Source organism: Ovis canadensis, chromosome 6, assembly GCF_042477335.2.
Source record: "Ovis canadensis isolate MfBH-ARS-UI-01 breed Bighorn chromosome 6, ARS-UI_OviCan_v2, whole genome shotgun sequence".
NCBI classification, from domain to species: Eukaryota; Metazoa; Chordata; class Mammalia; order Artiodactyla; family Bovidae; genus Ovis; species Ovis canadensis.
Genome location: NC_091250.1, coordinates 124,422,280 through 124,443,003, shown reverse-complemented (window position 1 = coordinate 124,443,003; position 20,724 = coordinate 124,422,280).

The following is a 20,724-nucleotide window of genomic DNA, read 5'->3' as shown; positions in this document are numbered from 1 at the left end:
CAATAGCAAAATAAACAATATGATTCAAAACAGACAGAGGAATTTAATAGATTTTTTTTTTCTCCAAATAAAACATCCAGGTGGCCAACAGGTATATGAAAGGTGTGCAACCTCATTAACCACTTGTTATTGTTGTTCAGTCACTAAGGCATGTCTGATGCATGTCTGACTCTTTGTGACCCCATAGACTGCTGCATGTCAGGCTCCTCTGTCCTCCACAGTCTCCCAGAGTTTGCTCAGATTCATGTTCATTGAGTCAGTGATACTATCTAACCAACTCATCCCCTGTCACCTTCTTCTCCTGCCCTCAATCTTTCCCAGCATCAGAGTTTTTTCCAGTAGTTGGCTCTTCCCATCAGGTGGCCAAAATATTGGAGCTTTAGCTTCTACATCAGTTCTTCCAATAAGTATTCAGGCTTGACATTCTTTAGGGTTTAATGGTTTAATCTCCTTGCAGTCCAAGTGAGTCTCAAGAGTCTTCTCCAGTACCATACTTCTTCAGTTCTCAGTCTTTTTTAAATTCTTGCATCCATACATGGCTATTGGATAAACCATAGCTTTGTTGGCAAAGTGATGTCACTAATCATTAGGAAAATGAAAACAAAAACTACAATGGAATATTACCTCACATTTGTTAGAATAGCTATCACAAAAAAGTAAGTGATAACAAGTGCTGGTGAGAATGCAGAGAAAGGAGACCATTGTGCACTGTTTGTGGAAATGTAAATTGGCACAGCCAATGTGAAAAACAGTATGGAGCTCCTAAAAAGAAATTAAAAATAAAGCTGCCATATGATCTAGCAATTCCAATTCTGGGAATTAATCCAAAGCAACGCAGAATGTCAAAGAAATATCTGTACCTCCTTGTAGCATTATTTACAATGGCTAAGATAGAAGCAATCTAAGTGTCTGTCAATGGATGAGTGAGTAAAAAAGATGTGAGGTGTATATGTGTCATATATTGGCAACACTATTCAGTTATCAGAAAGAAAACCCTGCCATTGATGGACCTTGAGAACATTATGCTAAGCAAAATGAGTTGAACAGAGTAAGACAAAAACTGCATGGTGTCAATTATATGTGAAATCTAAAAAAAAAAAAGAAAGTCAAGTGCATAAAGAGAGTTGAAAAGTAGTTACCAGAAGCTTCAGAGTGGGGGAAATAGAGAGAGACTAGTACATGGATAAATATTCAGATATAATACGAGTAAGTTCTGATGTATATCTGCTGTATAATATCTGATGTATCTCTGATGCATATCTGTTGTATATCTGATGTATATCTGTTGTATGTTACGTCAGATTGTCAGAACTTATTCATATTACAAAAGTGTACACTTTAAATATCATATAATGTAATACATCAGTTATAGCTCAATAAAGTCAAAATTTAAAAAAAAATAAGGTTAATGGGTTTGGGAGTGAGGGAGATTCAGAGGAAATTGCTATAAGTTAATGTGTCGTTTATTTTGAAATACTAATTGGCAACCCTAATGATAATTATGAAGATGATGAAGATATTAAATTAAAACAACTGTGATTTTATAGAATGCTGAATGTAATAAAACAACAATAGGGAAAAAAGTGTTTCTGTCTTATTACACTCTATCTTCAAATGTATCTTTACAATCTCATTTCTCTATGTAAAAATTTCCACTCATTTCAGTTCTCTAGGTAACTAAGAAAAGTGAATCATTGGTGGTTTCAACATTCTGTTATTTATTACTAACCTTAAAAATGCTTAGACAAGTCTAAGGGCATCTTTCTTTCTAAAAAAGTAAATATATATTAAATATTTAACCTCTCATGAATATGTGCTTTTCAAATAACATTTGTTTTATGACTTGAGTAAAAAACACCACCCCCAAATATATATCCTAAGTACAATTTTTTGAAAATATTGCAGGCAGTTATATGCATCAAATTATAACAGGATTCACAAGATTGACAGTAGCAAAATGTGGCTTGAGGTAGATATGAGTTATAGCAAGATTTCAGTGTACAAAAATCAGGGTCACTGTTTAAAATCAGGCTTAGAAAGCTCCTGCTCTAAATTAGAATATTAAACTTGAAAACTGCAAATGAAGTATAGGATGGATCCCAAATTAGAATTACTAATTAAGGAGAAAATGCTAGCAAGAGGAAAAAGAATCACCTGTATTTTCATTCAACAATGCACGCAAGAAGTAAAATGATTAAACACTGTTAAGGTCAGCCTTTAAGGATTAACCTTTGACAGAACAAAAAAGACAGAATAATATTTAGTAAACAGAAAATAACTGATATATAATTTTTCAATGTAAAAGTAAAGTTACAGTTAACAGAAGATGGAAAGCAGCAGGGGAGGAGATAAAACAGAAAGAAGAGAGTAATCATATTTTCATCTCAATGAGGCAAAACCAAAAAGATAATATAAAATTTATGGCTTAAGAAAGAAACAGAAATAAAATAATAACTCAAAATTACAGATAAACAGAAAGAAAAGGTGAATTATCACCATCAAAGGCCAAAGCTAATAAATAATGCCTTTTAAAAAAGTATTAGTGAAAATACAGAATTGACTAGCAGAAGACAAAACAAAAATGTTTAAAAGGGAAAATAGAAAGAAGGGACAGAGATGAGGAGGGAGTGGGAAACCGGATAAAGTGAAGAAAGCATCTAAAGGAAATGGAATGATGGGCTCTTAAGCGAGGACGGTGAGAGAGCAATACATGAAGGGGTCATAGGGTCAAAGGAAAATCATGGCTTGCATGTTATTTTTTCCCCTTTACTTTGCAAAAGACTCAGCATCTTAAATCCTTGATGAAAAGAAACATTGCATTCTTTCTCAACCAAACTGAGAAAGAGATGATGAAGATATAGAAGGGAGAATGAAACTGACATCAGAGAAAGGCTGCAATTGGTTAACAACACCCCAATGGACAGAGAGATGTTAGACATCGAAGCCCAGGAAGAGGACTCATTTTTATGTGGGGGAAAAGTGAGACCTGAAGTGAGACCTGAAGTGAGACCTGAAGGAGCGAGACAAGATAGGTGTAGATTTTAGCAGCACCAGTACTCCCCTCTTCTGTCTTGTTACTCTTGTTTATCTAAAACAAAGTGGCATTGACATTCTGCACAGTTGAAAGGAAACCAAGACTCAGGGGACAATGTGACTAAGCCAGGGTCTTTGCGAAGAGTCAGATCCTGAATTTTTTTCCCAGTGCAATGTTCTTCCCTTCCATGTTGCTTCCACCAGAATTTATATGACCAAGTACAAGCTTCTATTTTTTTTTTTTTTTGCCATGTGGCATGCGGGATCTTAGTTCCCCAGCGAAGGATGGAACCCATACCCCTGCATTGGAAGCATTGGAGTTTTAACCACTGGTCCACCAGAGAAGTCCCAAGTGCAATCTCTTAACATCCTTAAAGTCCTCCACATATTACCTTCTTAGCTCTTTTCCTTTGTAATAATATCTCCTCAGGGACATACAATCAGACTAATTCATCTGAAGCCTTTGAAAGCAACCTATCTACATTACCATGTTTTTTAAAAATGCAAAAAGGAATGCTATTTTCTATGCCTGTGCCCGGAGACAATTTTAGAGTGAGAGAAAATCAGCTCAGTGAGAGCCTCCAGGGAGCCTCGATTTCTGATATTAAAAGGAAACTGATTTCTCCGGATCTCCTGTGTTTCGGACTTCAGCTTTTATTATTTTATTGCTACCAACCTAGAAAAAAAGAAAGGAATAACACCATGCCATTCTGGAAATAAGTGACCTAATTTCAACCTTAGAAGAAAAGGAGAAATAAGAAGGCAGAGGGCAAAAAATATCTGCAGGAAGAACAGATTGGTTCTGGTTCAGAATTAAGGTACTTTAGCAAAATCCTCTTGTGGCAGGGTCTGAAAAGGTAAGGTACAGAATGGATGACTGGGGGCATGCAAGCTTTTGGTAGAGTCCGGAGAAGAATCGAAATGCACACTCAGCTCACTGCACCTGTAGCTTGTGTCTGGTCAAGACATGCATTTCCAAATTCAGCAAACGAATGCTGGAAGCTCTAGTTCTAAGTGCAGTTTTAAATTTGGGACTCTCTCTTTGGGGTAACTCGAATCCAGCAATAAGACTCCTGGGTTTCCCAGGTGGCGCTAGTGGTAAAGAACCGGCCTGCCAATGCAGGACACACAGGAGTCACGGATTGGATTCCTGGGTTGGGAAGATTCCCCTGGAGAAGAAAATGGCAACCCACTTCAGTATTTTTGCCTGGAAAATCCCATGGACAGAGGAGCCTGGAGACCTATAGTCCATAGGTTTGCAGAGTTGAACACGAGTGAAGCCATTTAGTATGCATGCATAGCCCAATCAAGAGGGTCGTGCGGTAAGCCAGTTGTCAGTCTCCAATCACAAAACAATAAGCAAAGACGGGTTTCTCTTCCCTGGAGAAGCAAACGCAGAGCTACAAGAGGAGAGCAATTTGCTATATTTATAAACAAAAGGGAAACACATTGAAGATTTTCCTTTAAAGCAGACACATAGGATTTTCTTTGTTATTCAGTCTTTATTATGTTGGATCTTTGAGAAAAGGAGCTCCTTTGAGCTTTATTCCTGGGCAAGGTAGAGGGTAAGATCAGTTCTGTGGATATAAGTCGAATTTCCTCATCTGTGATGCGGGATAACACAACCTTTGTTACAGAGTTTGTGAGGGTTGAGTGAACCTAGTTAAGGTCCTGACACAGAGAGAAGAGTTTGAAATTTGCTTCTTTTCCATCCATAAATGCCATAAACCGTGGCAAAACATTTATATTTCTGGCATATTGCTGGGGGGAAAAACTGTATGAATAAAATGTAAACATAAGGAAAAGACTGAAAAATAATCCAAGGAGATTAGTAAAAGAAATATAGCAAGTTGTATTCCTTTTAAATCTCTAATTAGAGCTTTCCTTACACCAAAAATTCTGATGTAAAGGGATATATATCCTAATATATTCTAAAATAGGAAAGTGAAAGTGAAAGTCGATCATTTGTGTCCACTCTTTGCGACCCCATGGACTGTAGCCTGCCAAGCTCCTTTGTCCATGGAATTCTCCAGGCAAGATACTGGAGTGGGTTGCCCTTCCCTTCTCCAGGGGATTTCCCCGAGCCAAGGATCAAACCCAGGTCTCCTGTATTACAGATGGATTCTTTACCATCTGGACCACCAGGACTAGTTACTATTTTGTAAAAGTCAAATCTTATGTTCAAATATTTCCAGCTTTCAATTTCCCCCAGACTCTCGATCATTTGTTTGACTTTTCACTTAAGTTCCTACGTAACTTTAGCTCTTTACTTGCCTGTGACCTTGGGAAGTTTCTCTTTGTGACCTCTGGAAGGACAGCTTACCAAATCGGGCAGGTGGTGTGTGGCCTATCTTAGTCCCGCTGTCTCTTCTCATCCTCTCAGGAACCCCTCACATAGACATTATAATCCCCATTTTACAAAAGAAGAAATTTTCATTTAAAAGAACATTGCTATTGAAGGGAACTTCCTCAGAGATCTACTGGTTAAGAATCTGCTTAGCAATGTAAGAGACATGGGTTAGATCCCTGGTGGGGAACTCGGCTCTTATATGTCATGGGGCAACCTGTGAACCACAGTAAAAATCCCACATGACACAATGAAGAACTTGATGCAATCAAATACATAAATTACAAAAAAAAAAAAAAAGAACATTGCAATTTGAGTGGACTTTGGGTATGCCTTGCCTGGCTTTGGATTTGGTCCGCTATTTACTTGATGTGTGCTTTTGAGCAAGTTGTTTGGCCTCAGATTTCTGTAAAATGGAAATAACATCTGTACTTATTGAATATAATTGTTTTAAGTCTGAAAGAGAATAAGGCTTGTTATGTGCTTATTGCAGCACATTTCACTAAGGGAACTTATAATAAATTTTACCTACAATTACTGCTATTAAAGATATTTAGTAAATATCAGAACTTCCTGTAAAAAGCATGCAAGCCTGTCTCCAGGGCCAAAATTCTCCACCATTAGGGTGTCCACCCTTCAAGTCTTGTGTTATTTTATGAACTGAAGACAAACTGCTATAGTCTTCGGAAGGCAATTATTAAAGCTTAAAATATGATCAGGAATTTTATTTAAGAAATGTCAAGGTGTCAGAACTTCAAGGTGTAAATATTTTATTCTTCCTATAATTGAAATTGAAGGTTGGATATATATGATTTGCAAATAAAATAAAAGTACACATACAGTGATTTAACACGAGCATCTTCAATAATGAAAATGGCAAGAATGTGTCCTTCCTTGCAAGGATAATGAACAATTTACAGGAGAAGTAAATAAAAGTGGCTGCTCATTAAAGTCTTAGCAATAAGCTGCCTGTGGTAAAAAAAAAAAAAGAAAAAGAAAAAAGAACTTATTAGGGCTTGAATGTAGGATAGGCTAAGTGTATTGATGGATGACTCTAAGAAGAGCTGTATAGGGAAGTGGGGAGTAGTTTAAATGGATAAAGAAACATAATGGGGCTTCCCAGGTGTCTCAGGGGTAAAGAACCCATCTGCCAATGCAGGAGACACAGGTGATCCAGGCTGGATTCCTGGGTCAGGAAGATCCCCTCGAGGAGGAAATGGCAACCCACTCTAGTATTCTTACTTGGGAAATCTCATGGACAGAGGAACCTGGCAAGCTACAGCCAATGGGGTCACAAAGAGTCTACACTACTGAGCCACTGAGCACACAAAGAATCACAATAGGAACAAGTTGCCTCTTTCTGTGTTTCTGAATGGACGAGGAAACAGCCTTTCAGGAGAGAGGACTGACCCAGGGATTGAACCCACATCTCCTGCATAAGCAGAAGGATTCTTTACTGCTGGGCTACTAGGGGAGTCCCCAATTCTCTGCATTTCTAATTTTCCATTAAGAGTTTGGAAAGCAAATACCAGATATTTTTGTAGAGTTTGTAGAGGACAGGTTCATTCACCAGAAATCCACATAAGAACAAGGTCTTTTGGGTCTTTTAAATGTAACTGCTGCATTTTGTGTGACTCAGAGTCCATAAGCTTAGTTTCTAGCCAACAATTTCCTTTACAGCCTAGTGTTCAAATCCCACCCTTGGATGTGTTCCATCCCACCCCTGCATACATAAGCACTTATCAAGGGACTGGTTTTATTGTAATCATTCAATTGAAGTACTTGATTTTTTTTTTCCAATGAGAGTTAATATATTTTTGAAAGTTTTGCCTTTTATCATTTCACTAATTTGAGCACAAGAAGATCCATTTTTGTGTTTTTACACAGCTAAACAACATGTGGGCATACCTGTGTGATGTTCACATTACTAGACTGTCACGGTGACTCTCTAACTTAGACATGCATCAGAAACACCAAAATGTCCCCCCTTTCCAGAGTTTCTGATGCAAGAAGTTTGGAGTGGGCCTGAGAATTTGCATTTCTAACAAGTTCCCCAGAGGTTCTGATGCTGCTGAGAACAACCAGGCTTTAGCTTGTTGTGGTGCTGATCAACTGGAAGGAGGAGGCAAGGAAACTCAGACAGATGGCTGTGAGTGTTCACAAAAAGGAGAGAGAAAGAGGACATATCAGAATATTCAGCAGAAGATAGAAACAAGAAAGGAGGTGAGCAACTGAGAAATTCAGAAATGTGCCTCTGATCCTTCCAAATCACAAGATTTAAGGCAGATGGCTTCAGGGGAAGGGACTGGGCAAGCCTCTTGAGAACGCAGTGCAAAGCAGGAGGTACCGTGATGCCTTGATGATAGAACTATGAGGAGACAGCAGGAGGAAGAGTCAAGAGATTGAGCTCCAACACCAAACAGCCCTTGGTTTCAATTCAGGATTTCCAATTTACCCAAGTGTTTTGATTTTGTATAAATTAGTTAACTTCTGACAATTAGTTGTCACATCTATGAGGTAGGGGCAATTAGAATAATGTGATGGAGGTTAACTGAGCTATGTCAGACACTTAATACACAGCTTTCAAAGAAATAAATTATTTAAATATTTCTATAAGTTACAATAATAGAATCAGCTAATGAGCATGGGAACACTGGAACCATGGATCACCTTTGCTGTGTGTTTGTATCCAAGCAAGATTTACAACAATTAAATTGTAGTCATTTTGAGAGATAAGAGGGAATTACGAACTGCACAGAAGCCATAATCCCTCACTTTCAGTTACTGGGATGTTTAACAAGAGCAAAAATTCACCACTAATTATATGTCCATATGTCCTAAGATCCTTGGAGGATGTTTAGGGACATTCATCAAGATTAAGGGTCTATTCCCAGACTCTAATATGTCATTCCAAAGTTAACCATAGCAATAACAATAAAACAATATAAATTAATATTTATTGAATTATTTCTAAATTTCTATGTGCCAGGCCAACACCACTGTAATATGAATACATATACACATTTGCGTGTGTGTGTACATGTGTAGAAAAAATTCTTCCTTCTTGGAAGGAAAGCTATGACCAATCTAGAGAGCATATTAAATAGCAGAGATCTCCCTTGCCTTGCCAACAAAGGTGCATATTGTCAAAGTTATGTTTTTTCTAGTAGTCATATATAGATGTGAGAGTTGAACTGTAAAGAAGACTGAACACTGAAGAGTCGATGCTTTTGAGTTATTGTGCTGGAGAAGATTCTTGAGAATCCCTTGGACTGCAAGAGATCAAACCAGTCAATCCTAAAGGAAATCAACCCTGAATATTCATTGGAAGGACTGATGCTGAAGCTGAACCTCTGATACTTTGGCCTCTTGATGACAAGAGCCAGCTCACTGGAAAAGACCCTGATGCTGGGAAAGATTGAAGGCAAAAGGAGAAGAGAGCAGCAGAGGATAAGATGGGTAAATAGCATCACTGACTCAGTGTATATGAATTTGAGCAAACTCCGGGAGACAGTGCAGGGCAGAGGAACCTGGCGTGCCACAGTCCAAAGGGTTACAAAGAGTTGGTCACTACTTAGTGATTGAAAAACAACATGTGTATATGCTAGCCCCAAACTCCTCTAAATACAGACTCAATTAAAAAACAAAATCTGTAAGTACCAACAATCAAGTGGGCTCGATCAAGTGTTGCGAACCATGTTTCTTTTCCATATCCCAAAAAGGAGGATGGGGTAAATACAATATCACCCATTCTTGTGGAGTGCATCAAGGTGACCACTTAATGGCTCGGAGAACTAACTCTCTGACTAGGAGTCATCTGTCAAGTTTCCTTCATTAAGAAATTAAATGGATAGATTTTCTTGATATTAATCACCTAACATCCTCTGACCCTCTGGCTGAAGTAATATATCATTATTTTTCTGTTTATGTCTCCTTGCCTCTCAATCCCCACCCCTATTATAGCTTCTTAAATTATTTTATTCTCTGTCGCTTGAATCCTGGTGAGAATGAGTAATGTTCCAGTATAGCACATTAGCAAACATAAGGTTTCAGTAACTATGATGTATTATTCTAAGGAGACCAAGTCAGTACAGTTTGTTTCATTAAGTTAAAAGGCTTCAAGAAATAATTAGCATCCCATACTGAAGTGGAGAAAAAACTCACTACCATTTATAGAAGTCATCACACTGGCAATGTTGCTTGAACTTCAAACTAGAATCCAATTCAAAATTTGTTTAAGGCTTATGGCTTCTCAGAAATATTATGGAAGAAACAATAATATCCTCAAGTTCTTATTTAAGGATAGAGAAGAAAGACCTCCCACATTTAAAGTGTCCACATCTCTCTATTTCACAGTCTCCAATGCTCATTTTTAGCACCAAGCTTGCAATACTACAGCTGAAATAATCTAATTATAGCTACTTCCCCCACTAGTTATGAGCTAGAGGGACCCTGACTTATTCATTATTGCATGGTCAGTATTTCAGACCCTAGCACATACAGTGTGCCAAACTGAACTCAACTGAAGGATGTTGGGAGGAAGGGTCCTCTTCAAATTAAGGCTATTATAAATTCTTGTAGGAATCTGACTTTTATTGAGCTCTCAACATTAGGTAGGTTGCCTGCCTCTTAGGGTGTGTGACTCCAGGAATATCTGATGTTAATCCTCAAATGTCAACTATCCAGGGCCAGGTTAAAGAGTTTGTAAATTCTATGTGTATAATCTAGGGATGTCCTTCCCATTCAGGGATCATGGGGTCATGATTAAGCAGCCAACCTTTCACTTCTACTATAACTTTAACACATGGGCTCTCCTACATTGATTCACTCATATGATACTTTAAATCAAACAACTCAGGCTGGATCTGATATATAGGAATTAATAGATGTGTGTCCTGGATTCTCTAGATGATTGGGATTTTGAGGAAAGAAGTTGGCATTTTAGTTGATCAGTCAAGTCAAAGGTAGTTATAGACACTGTCATTGACTGGGATGTCTCCATACATTACCTCTTCTATGAGCCTTGTAACCAGAGATGACAAGCATGGCATTGGAAGGCCCTTAGATAGAAAAGAAAGAAAGAATAAGAGAACCATACCCACAGTGGGTGGGTGGGAGAGAGCTTTCAAAAATAAGACTAGGTCTGGATCGGCTTAGTCATCTCAGCAATACTCCTTGCTATCACAATTTTGGGTTATCTCTGTTATCCTTCCCTTTCATTCCTTTGTTATCTGCAACTTGACTATCACTTTCAGTACAAACTCAAACTTTCATGAGTCTTGGTAGTCAAGGCTTATTTCTAACATGCAAATTAGATACCTGAGAGAGAATTTTCTCTTCTCTGCTTGAAAAATGTACCTCATCTTTTCTTTTTGCCAAAGACAATAAATTAATGACAAACTGAAAACTGTCAGCTCAGATCCAAATTTTTCTTGACCCCCTGATGAGATTGAATTCGAAACCAATTAGCTGTTTCGTGACTTTCACCTTTGATGGATGGCAGTCATTGCTTTTCTCCCCCCAGGAGTAAAACAAGAAGCAGAGAGTTGAAAGGGATAAAATAGCTTCTAGATCAGAAACCTTCATTGTCTCCTGGTTTTAGTGATTTCCTCAGGCAAAGTTGTAGTATATTTTTCATATCAGGGAGCCATAATTTGGCCTTAGAGCACAAGTGGTGTTAGCACTTTTTTGTACATATAAGAAGTTTCAGTGTGAGGTGACTTCCTCCAGACCACCAAGGCAGTGAGGGCAGAATTTCATGGCTGAAACAGAAATCTTGGGATTCTCCATCCTGTGTGTTTCTTAATAAACTGAGTTTTCTTTCCAAGATGCACAGCCTTCTTATAACATGCAGAACTTCCTTGACAGAGTTGAAAACTTTTCAGTATTGGATCCTAGAGTTGGAGCTATTTATTCTGAACTCCCTCTTTTCAATGCCCATGTAGTCTTTTTTTGTTGTGTGAGACTCAAATAGCTGCTGCAAACTCCTCTCCCACATTCATTGGGAGTCAGTCAGCAGCAGCATGTTTCCTATGGAAATGCTCTGAGTCACCATTCTCAGAATCTTTTTATTGGCCTTTGCTCATGATACTTTGTGCTTGACTAAGATTCCCTTGCTTCTCTCATTCTTTAGAGCTCTAATTTTTTCTGTTAAAATTTCTTAAATATACCCACCCCCCAAGACCCTTTAGGGCTTCCCAGATGTCTCAGTGGTAAAGAATCCATCTGTCAATGCAGATTCAATGCCTAGGTCAGGAAAATCCCCTGGAAAAAAAAATTGCAACCCACTCTAGTATTCTTGCCTGGAAATCCCATGGAGAGAGGAACCTGGCTACAGTCCATAAGGTCACAAAGAGTTGGACAGAACTTATGACTAAACAACAACAAAGACCCTTTAACTTCAGTGGCTTGGTGTTATTGACATCTGCAGACCACCCTGGGTAGATGATATCTGAATATTGATTTAGGGCTTTGAGAGGAACCTCAGGCGCAGCAGTTGGACAGAGTCACCATACTACAGAATATCATGTCTCAATTAAGTGGATCCAGAAATAATAAGAATAATAGTGGCCATTTGTTGATCATTTACTAAATAGAAGCTATTGCATTGGGTCCTATGTTAGGCTCACAATAAGGAGCACTTCCCTGTATCATTATTTAACACTGTCAAAGCCATGAAAATGTGACTTGAAGACCGTTAACAAAGTGGAGCTTACTTTAACAAAGGCCATTGCTGTGCTTTGAAGTCTATTGTCTTGTCTGCATGGAGGACACTCTTCCTAGGACTGCACTCTCAGTCAGTGGCTGAGTGTGGCAGGGATACTAAGACAAGTTACTTCTAGAGGCTTAGGTGACAAGTGTTGGCTGATTTTTACTCGAAGACACCCTGCAATACTGTTGCTGAATAGTGTTCCTTAGCCTAGAAGCTAAGTCTGATCACTAGGATCGGACTAGTTTTCCATCTGTTTCAGCCCCTATTTCCTCATGGATATCCATCTATTGAACTCTTAGATATTTATTCTAATCTTAGCATCCATACCTTAGATAATATGAATTAATACATACCTTCTGTGAGAAAAGTGCTATTTTACTCATATTAGAAGAAGGACAAATAAGCCCTGAGAATTTCTTGAAGCCTATAGACTTGCTACTGAAGGATAACATATTTGTGGTTAAAACCCAAGTCAAGCTAATTCCAGACTCTTCACTTACCTGAGCAAACTACTTCCTTAACATATCCAGAGATGACCAGACCTCAGAATAGCAGAAGAAAACCTCCTAAATGGGCTAAAAGTTGACTAGATAACACTAATGAGGATATTTATAAATTAGATGATAAATCAGAGATAATTACTCAAAATGAAGCACAAAGTGATTAAGATATAGATTTAGAGACGACACATAGCTTACAAAAATAGCAAAAAGAGAAAAAAAATTGGGATAAAGAAGAATTGAAGTAAAGATGGCTATTTTTAAATGAATTCTTAGAAATTGTGGCTTAGAAAATTTAGTAACTTGGCTAAGTGAGATAGCATAGATTCATGCCTAGGTTTCTCTGAAAGTTTAAGCAGTCTCTTAACCACATGCTTCCTGCCAATTTGAAATCAGTTTCAAAAATATAATAATAAATACCCTTTTTTTTTTCTCTTGTATAATTCATTAGTTTGGTTTTTGAATTCACATCCTGGAACTAGTTTGTTTTCATCATTTTTCTCTAAAATCCATGTTACATTCAATTCATCTTTACATATTGCTGATATATTTTTAGCTACCAATCTGTTATTGAAAGCATTTGTGATTCTTACCATCTTCATATTATCTCCAAATAGGTTAGCTCAAAATCCTGAAACAGAGTCAGAATGTAAGATGTCGCTAAGTGGAAAGTGTTAGTCACTCAGTCATGTCTGACTCTTTGCAATCCCAGGGACCATATAGCCCACCACGCTCCTCTGTCCATGGGATTCTTCAGACAAGAATACTTGAGTGGGTAGCCATTCCCTTCTTCAGGGGATCTGCTTAATCCAGGAATGGGAACTTCACCTCTTGCAGACAGGTTTTTTATCATCTGAGCCACCAGCGAAGCCCTAAACATCGTTAAGATTAGATTAATTATCAATTGCTAAGTTTGTATTGCACAATTCTTCTGTTCCTAAAACTGTGCTAGTTACTTTGAGGGGATATAAGAAAATTATATTCCATAGCATCTGCCTGAAAAGTTTACTATTTTTTCATCTATGAAAAGGTAAAATGTTAAGTCAATTTATCCAGCAAATAAATCAATTTAGAAAATAAATACATCCTGCTTTCATATTAGTAAAAGAACAGACCAGTTTTTTTCATGAATAGTATTGATACAAAAGTACAAGACTCAAAATTTATTGTTTTTTAAAGTCCAATAAAAGACTTTCTAACATATTTCATTTGATTCTTTTCCAATCAAATATTCATATTACTGATAAATTTTTAATTAAAAAATTGGAATGTATTTTGCATACTATGAAATTCACTATTTAAAGTATATTTCAGTAGTGTTTAATGTGTTCACATGGTTGTACAACTATCACCATTAATTCCAGAACATTTTTGTCACTCACCCCCCAAAAATTTCATACCCATCAGCATCATTCCCCATTCTCCCTTCCCCTAGCTGTTAACAACCACTCATCCACTCTGTTTCCAAAGTTCACACTGACAAAATTTTGTCAACTTCTCCTTTATCAATCTTTGTCAGAGAAAAGTAGGCATGTTTACAACTCCAAATCATTTTATATATATATATATATATATATATATATATATATATATATATATATATATATATATATATAGTTACTTTGAATTCAAACCTGAATAAGTAGCAAACCAGGGCACTAATTCAAATTAATGTTAGTCGGGGTCATCAATATTCAACTCAGAAAACTGACTTCCTCTTTTTCACTTTAATTCAATTTTATCAGTAGTTTTTGGAGGAAAGAGGAAAGCAATCACTGATTGTAATTACACAGAATAATTATTTCTAAGAAAATAAAAGAGATGGTCATAGCTCCCATTTTGCTGTAGATTTCAAGAAGTTCAACAAAAAATTAAATTTATATTTAAAAATCAATTAAGATATTGTTACTAGTATTACTTAAATTCATTATCTATTTCTTGCTTTGGACACATTGCCTTTTTAGAATTATATCATTATTATTTTTATTATTCTTGTTGCTATGGCAAATTATGTCATTTAACTTTCTGATTTTCTTCTCTATTTTGCTTTAATCTTATTTATGTAAGTTTTTATAAGCTACCTGTGGTACTTTGGCTCCCAAGGTAAGGTATAAAAGCTTTCCACTAAAAGGGTGTATTGAGAGGGGAATTGGGGTAACAAAAATAATCTATTATGTTTGTATCTTGTAGAAAATTATTTTTCTTTAATAATTTTCTTTTCCTTACCAAAAATTCTCCATGTTTTGATGAGTTTTGGTGAATGTGGCTGATCAGGGATGGGGAAATTAGAAAATGGACTGAAAAGGGCAACTTCTTTAGTACTGGCATGATAGTTCATTCTCTGTTTATCCTCCAGACCTGTCATTATTCCAGATTACAGAAAGTGATCAGTGAATATTTGAATGATAACAAGTTTCCATTTAGAGTCTGGAATGAAACTATATGGACCCTAGAGACGATTATTATTTTTTCTTCAATTTAAGAATTTTTCTTTCTTTTTAGAGTTTTTCCAATGGTCTTTTTGTTTTCTAAGCCTGGTTGTCATCTTTGTTGATTGCATTGTCTCACAAGATTAGTTATGAGCTTGGCTGTGCTAAGAGCTTCACTGGTTCTCACTGAGACATATTTTGCCCCCACAGGAGACATTCAAGATGTCTGAAGGCTTTTCCGACTGTCACAGTTAGGAAGGGGGGATGTTAATGGCATCTGGAAAACAGAATCCAGGAATAATGCTAAACATGCTTTGATACAGAGGAAAGCCCAAAATGTCAATAGTATTGCAGTTAAGAACTCTTGGCTAAATACAGATTGCATAGAAAATTTGGTAGGAACAGTCTTAAGAATGGTCTGTCTTTCTTTCTCTTGGATCACTTGCTCTGGGGAAAGACATATCCTGAGGATATTCAGAGTCTTGTGGAGAAGCTCACATTAGGAGGAACTGAGACTTCCTGTAAACAGCTGGCACGTACTGCCATCTGCGTGAGGACGCCATCTTGGAAGTGGGGCCTCTAGCCCCAGTAAAGCCTTCAGCTAGCTGAAATCTAGCTAATATCTTTACTGTCACGTCACTCACAAATGACTTTTAACTAGAAACACTCAGCTGACCTTAAACTAGAAACACTCAGCTAACTCACTCCCAAATGCCTCATTCCCAGATATTGTGTGAGATAATCAGTGTACTGTTTCAAGACTCTGTATTTGTAGTAACTTATTACATAGCAATTAATATCTAATATATTGCTCCTATGATACCAGCTTCCACAATTTTATTCATCATGTTGGCAAAACAGCAATACTTAAGTTTTCTTCTGAAGTGTGATATGAAGAATCCAGACAATATTTTTCTACAGACAAATAGAATTAAAAGAGTGATGGGAAGAGTGAAGTTTCCTCTTGGGACAATGATTTAATCATTTCAGAGAACCAAGCTTACTGTTTTTGTCAAAAGCATCTGAGATGTTGGATTTTTGAGTTATTAGCTCTCTTCAGTTGACAGACCCAGTCAACTGATATTATGGAGAAATCTTATTTCAAGGGACAGATCAAACTTCGCTATACATGAAAATTAGCTCTTTATTTTTTCCTCTATGGATTTGTCTGTCCTGAACAAAATGCCAAAACTTATAGATATTTCATTAGTTACAAAATTGTGTTACTGAAAAGGTACTTTTTGTTCTCAAAGAGTTCCTTCTGTCTAGAAAAAGTGCTTTTATTTTTCTCCCTTATCTCAGATGGATGCATTTTAATTTAGTAGGCTAATTTTTATTTTAGCCATATCAAATCAACTCTTCTAGAATATGATACATTGTTAACATTTACAACATAACTAATTATCTAATTAACAACCAGCATATCAGTGATGACTGGATTATGTTAGGATGAAGATCATAATGATGGTTTGGTGAATGTTGTGATAATAATAAGCAGAGAGTTGTTTAAAAGTATGCAAGCCTGTTTGAAAACCATAAAATATAGACTTATGAGGAAATGATTGTCTTGTATGAGCCACAAAGGACAGCTGTCTGATAATAAAAGCAAGTGTGTCAGCCATAAAACACAACCAAGGAGTTTTGACAGAAAGGTAATTTGTTCAGAATTCCCTTAGACATTCTACAATTAAGATAATGTCATTTGAAATATCCTGAATTGGAATACAGAAAAATGTGCAATTGAATTGCTGGTAAGGGAGTTGCTGAGTCGGACACAACTGAGCACACACACAGACACACAGACATACACACACACAGACACACACAAGATACTGAGACTGTCAGATTTCAGTTTCATGTTGATACCTCAATCTGGGCTTTATTTATTAATCTGACTACCTGTTCAAGTGTTTCTGTCTTGTAGAAAACTGTGGGTCCCTGAATAATACAAACAATGCTTTATTTGTTATTGTTTTCATGCTACATTGTTGAACAAACAGAAGGCACTAAACCAAGGCTGGTTAAAGTTAGAAAGAAGGCAGGAAAGGAGGGGGAAGGAAAAACAATGTTATCAGATAAGACATTAAAACGCCCAACTTAATAACAGAATTTGGCATTGCTCTGACTTTGATTCACCAAAGACTCACTGAACACTTACAACTTCAGAATCTAGCTAACAGAGATAATTTCTCTAGTGTTATTATCAAGTAACTTGAAGTTAGACAAAGGTAATGGAAAATAAATACATACAAAATTGTGGTAGCATATGATTAATTTTATGAGTCTTAGACTGAGAGACTTGATAGGAAGGACTGCATAGGACTTACCAGGTTTGAAGGGACAGAAAGGTGTTAGAAAGAGGTGCAGGGACTTGCCTGGTGGTTTGGTGGCTAAAACGCTGTTCCCAATGCACGGAGCCCAAGTTTAATACCTGGCCAGGGAACTTGATCCCACAAGCAACAGTTAAGAGTTTGCATGCCACAATTAAAGATCCTGTGTGTCATAACTAAGATACGACATGCCAAATAAATAAATATTAAAGAAAAAAGAAAGAGGTGTAGAATCTGAAAGGGCAAAGAGGTAAGCGAGAGAATGAATTTTCTGGAATCAATAACATATATATGGTAAGTTGTTTTATTTTTGTTATTTTTTTTTCTCTTTTTCTGTAAAAGATGCCATTCCAAGAGTTGCTGTGTGACTTTTGGAGCCTCTCTCCAGTATATGGCCGCACCTCATTTCTGTCAAGACTGGCCCTATGACTTTCTGTGACTAACAGAAGGACCATGAAATGACCTTGTCATAGCCAAACTGTTGCTTTAAGAGCCCTATAGTATTTGGATATTTTCTTTTATCATGAAGCTGAGTTAAGGGATAATTCTTAAAACTGGATTGTGAAATAAAAAGAGGCTCTGAGTAGAGCCACAACAATCTACAGCTCTGACATGCAGTATAGGAAAGAAATAAACCCCTGTGGTTGGAAGCCACTGAGATACAGGATTGTTGTTTATTATCACAGTGTAACCTAATGAAAGCTTACTAACATAGTAATCAAAATGATTAACCTTGTACTTTCCCAATGGCTTTGGCCACACTAAGTATATAATTATGCATAGTAGAGTCATTACTGTGACTGCATAAACTCTCACAAAAATACACACATGCACAGTTATCGAAATGATGTGCAGTTAAATTACAAACAAAATTACTTGAATACTTTCTAAGGATCTCTCACTGAATATCACATTTCCATGATTCTATCACTTGTAGATTGTGCCATTTTTTATTCATAAACATCACACATAATCCAGAGAAGGCAATGGCAACTCACTCCAGTACTCTTGCCTGGAAAATCCCATAGATGAAGGAACCTGGTAGGCTGCAGTCCATGGGGTTGCCAAGAGTCGGGCATGACTGAGCAACTTCACTTTCACGCATTGGAGAAGGAAATGGCAACCCACTCCAGTATTCTTGCCTGGAGAATCCCAGGGACAGAGGAACCTAGTGGGCTTCCGTCTATGGGGTCGCACAGAGTCGGACACGACTGAAGCGACTTAGCAGCAGCAACACATATAATCAGAGATATATTGATTTTAAATTCATTTCAATGCACTATTCTAAATTGCAATACAATTATGAATTATAGTGATATTTATTCTAGGTTAATTAAACTAAGATTAATAACAGTGAGCTCACAAAATTCAGAAAAGCTGAGGTATGCCATATCATATAGTGAAGGACGAACTGAGGGATCTGAAGGGCTGCCCACACTGGTATGTGATGGTCAACCAGGTTCATGGAGCAAACAGAGTTGAAGCATGGGAGCGACTGAACGACAGCAATGGGACTGAGTTCTCTTCAACAAGGATTTCACACACTCAGCTTCCTGGTTTGGGCAGCTGGGTAACTCACTGTGTGTCCACTAATGTGCATTTCATACCAAAGGACAGTTGCCCTCTTGAGGGTCTTTTGAGAATGTAAAGCCAAATGAAGCAGCAAAAGAGGAAATCAATGGGGACATAGTGGGAACTACATGGAATTATCCATAGTATTTCTAGACATGAGGAGCAGATCTATTTATTTTTCTACTAATTCATTTAAAATAAAAATCACCCCTTTAAAAGTATAAAATTCGGCAGCTCTAAGTATGTTTATAAAGTTGTGCAACCATTACCATATTCTAATTCCAGAACTTTTTCATCAACATGAAAAGAAACTCACTAGTAATTACACAGCATTACTCTTTCTCTCAGCTGCTGGAAACCATGGATCTACTTTCTATCACTGAAGGGCTGCCTACTTTGAACATTTTATATGAGGAGAGTCATATAAAATCTGGCCTTTTATGTCTGATTTCTCCCATTTAACATAATATTTTCATGGTTCATCCATGCTATAACATGCATCAGTATAATTTATTGTTTCTCATGGAGTAATATTGCACTTTATAAAATTTTAACTATTTTTTGTCCATTCCTCAGTGGATGAACATTGGAGTTGTTACACTTTTTGGCTCTTGAGACTAATACTGCTATGTATCTGTGAATGTTTTGAGTGGGTGAGTTTTAATTTCCTTTGGGTATATACTTTGACACTTAGACATGCAATTGCCAGTTATATAGTTACTCTAGGGCTTCCCAGGTGGCACAGTGGTAAAGAATTTGCCTGCCAATGCAGGAAGTGCAAGAGATGAAGTTCCAGTCACAGAGTTTGAAAGATCCCCTGGAGGAGGAAGTGGCAACCTGGAAAATCCCATGGACAGAGGAGCCTAGTGGGCTAGAGTCCATGGGATCACAAAGAGTTGGACATGATTGAATGACTGAATGTGCATGGTTAACTGTATGTATGATATTTTGAGAAAATGCTAAACTGTTTTCCAAAGTGACTGAACAACTTTTCACTGTTGTTAGGAATATATGGATGCCCCAAATTCTTCAAATCTTCTCCAACGCTTGTCATTCATCTTTTTCTTTATAGCCATTCTAACATGCATGGAGAAATATTTCATTTTTGTTTTGATTTAAATTTCTATAGTGAGTAATGATGTGCTTCTTGGCTATTTGTATATATTTTTTGAAAAATGTCTATCCAGATATTCACACATTTTTTATTTGGTGATTTATCTTTTAATTCTTGAGTGTTAATGGTTCTTTGTATATTCTGGACAATGAACCCTTGTCAAATATATGCTTTTCAAATATATTCTTCAACTTTGTGATTTGTCTTTTCACATTCTTGACATTATCCTTTGAAACACGTAAGTTTTAATCTTGTTGCAGCCTAAATGGTCTAATTTTTTTCTTTTCTTCTCATTTTATTGCTGATGCTTTTGGTGTCATATTTTAAAAATAATTGGTTAATACAAGGTCAAAAATATGTTTCCATAGTAAAAAACAAATGTTTGGTAGTTACATTTAGGTTTTTGGTACATGTTGAATTGCTTTTGTAAATGATGTGAAATAGAACTTCACATACTTTACGCATGGGTATCCAGCTGTGCCAGAGTCACAGACTGAAAGATTTGTTTTCCCCAGGGAATTATCTTGGAAACCTTAATGAAAATCAATTGACCATAAATGCACAGGTTTAGTATAGACTTTAAATTATATTCCACTGATTTATATACCTATTTACATATTCTACCAGTATCAGACAGTCTTGGTTAATAGAGCTTTGTAATAAAATTTAAACTTGCGAAATGTGAAT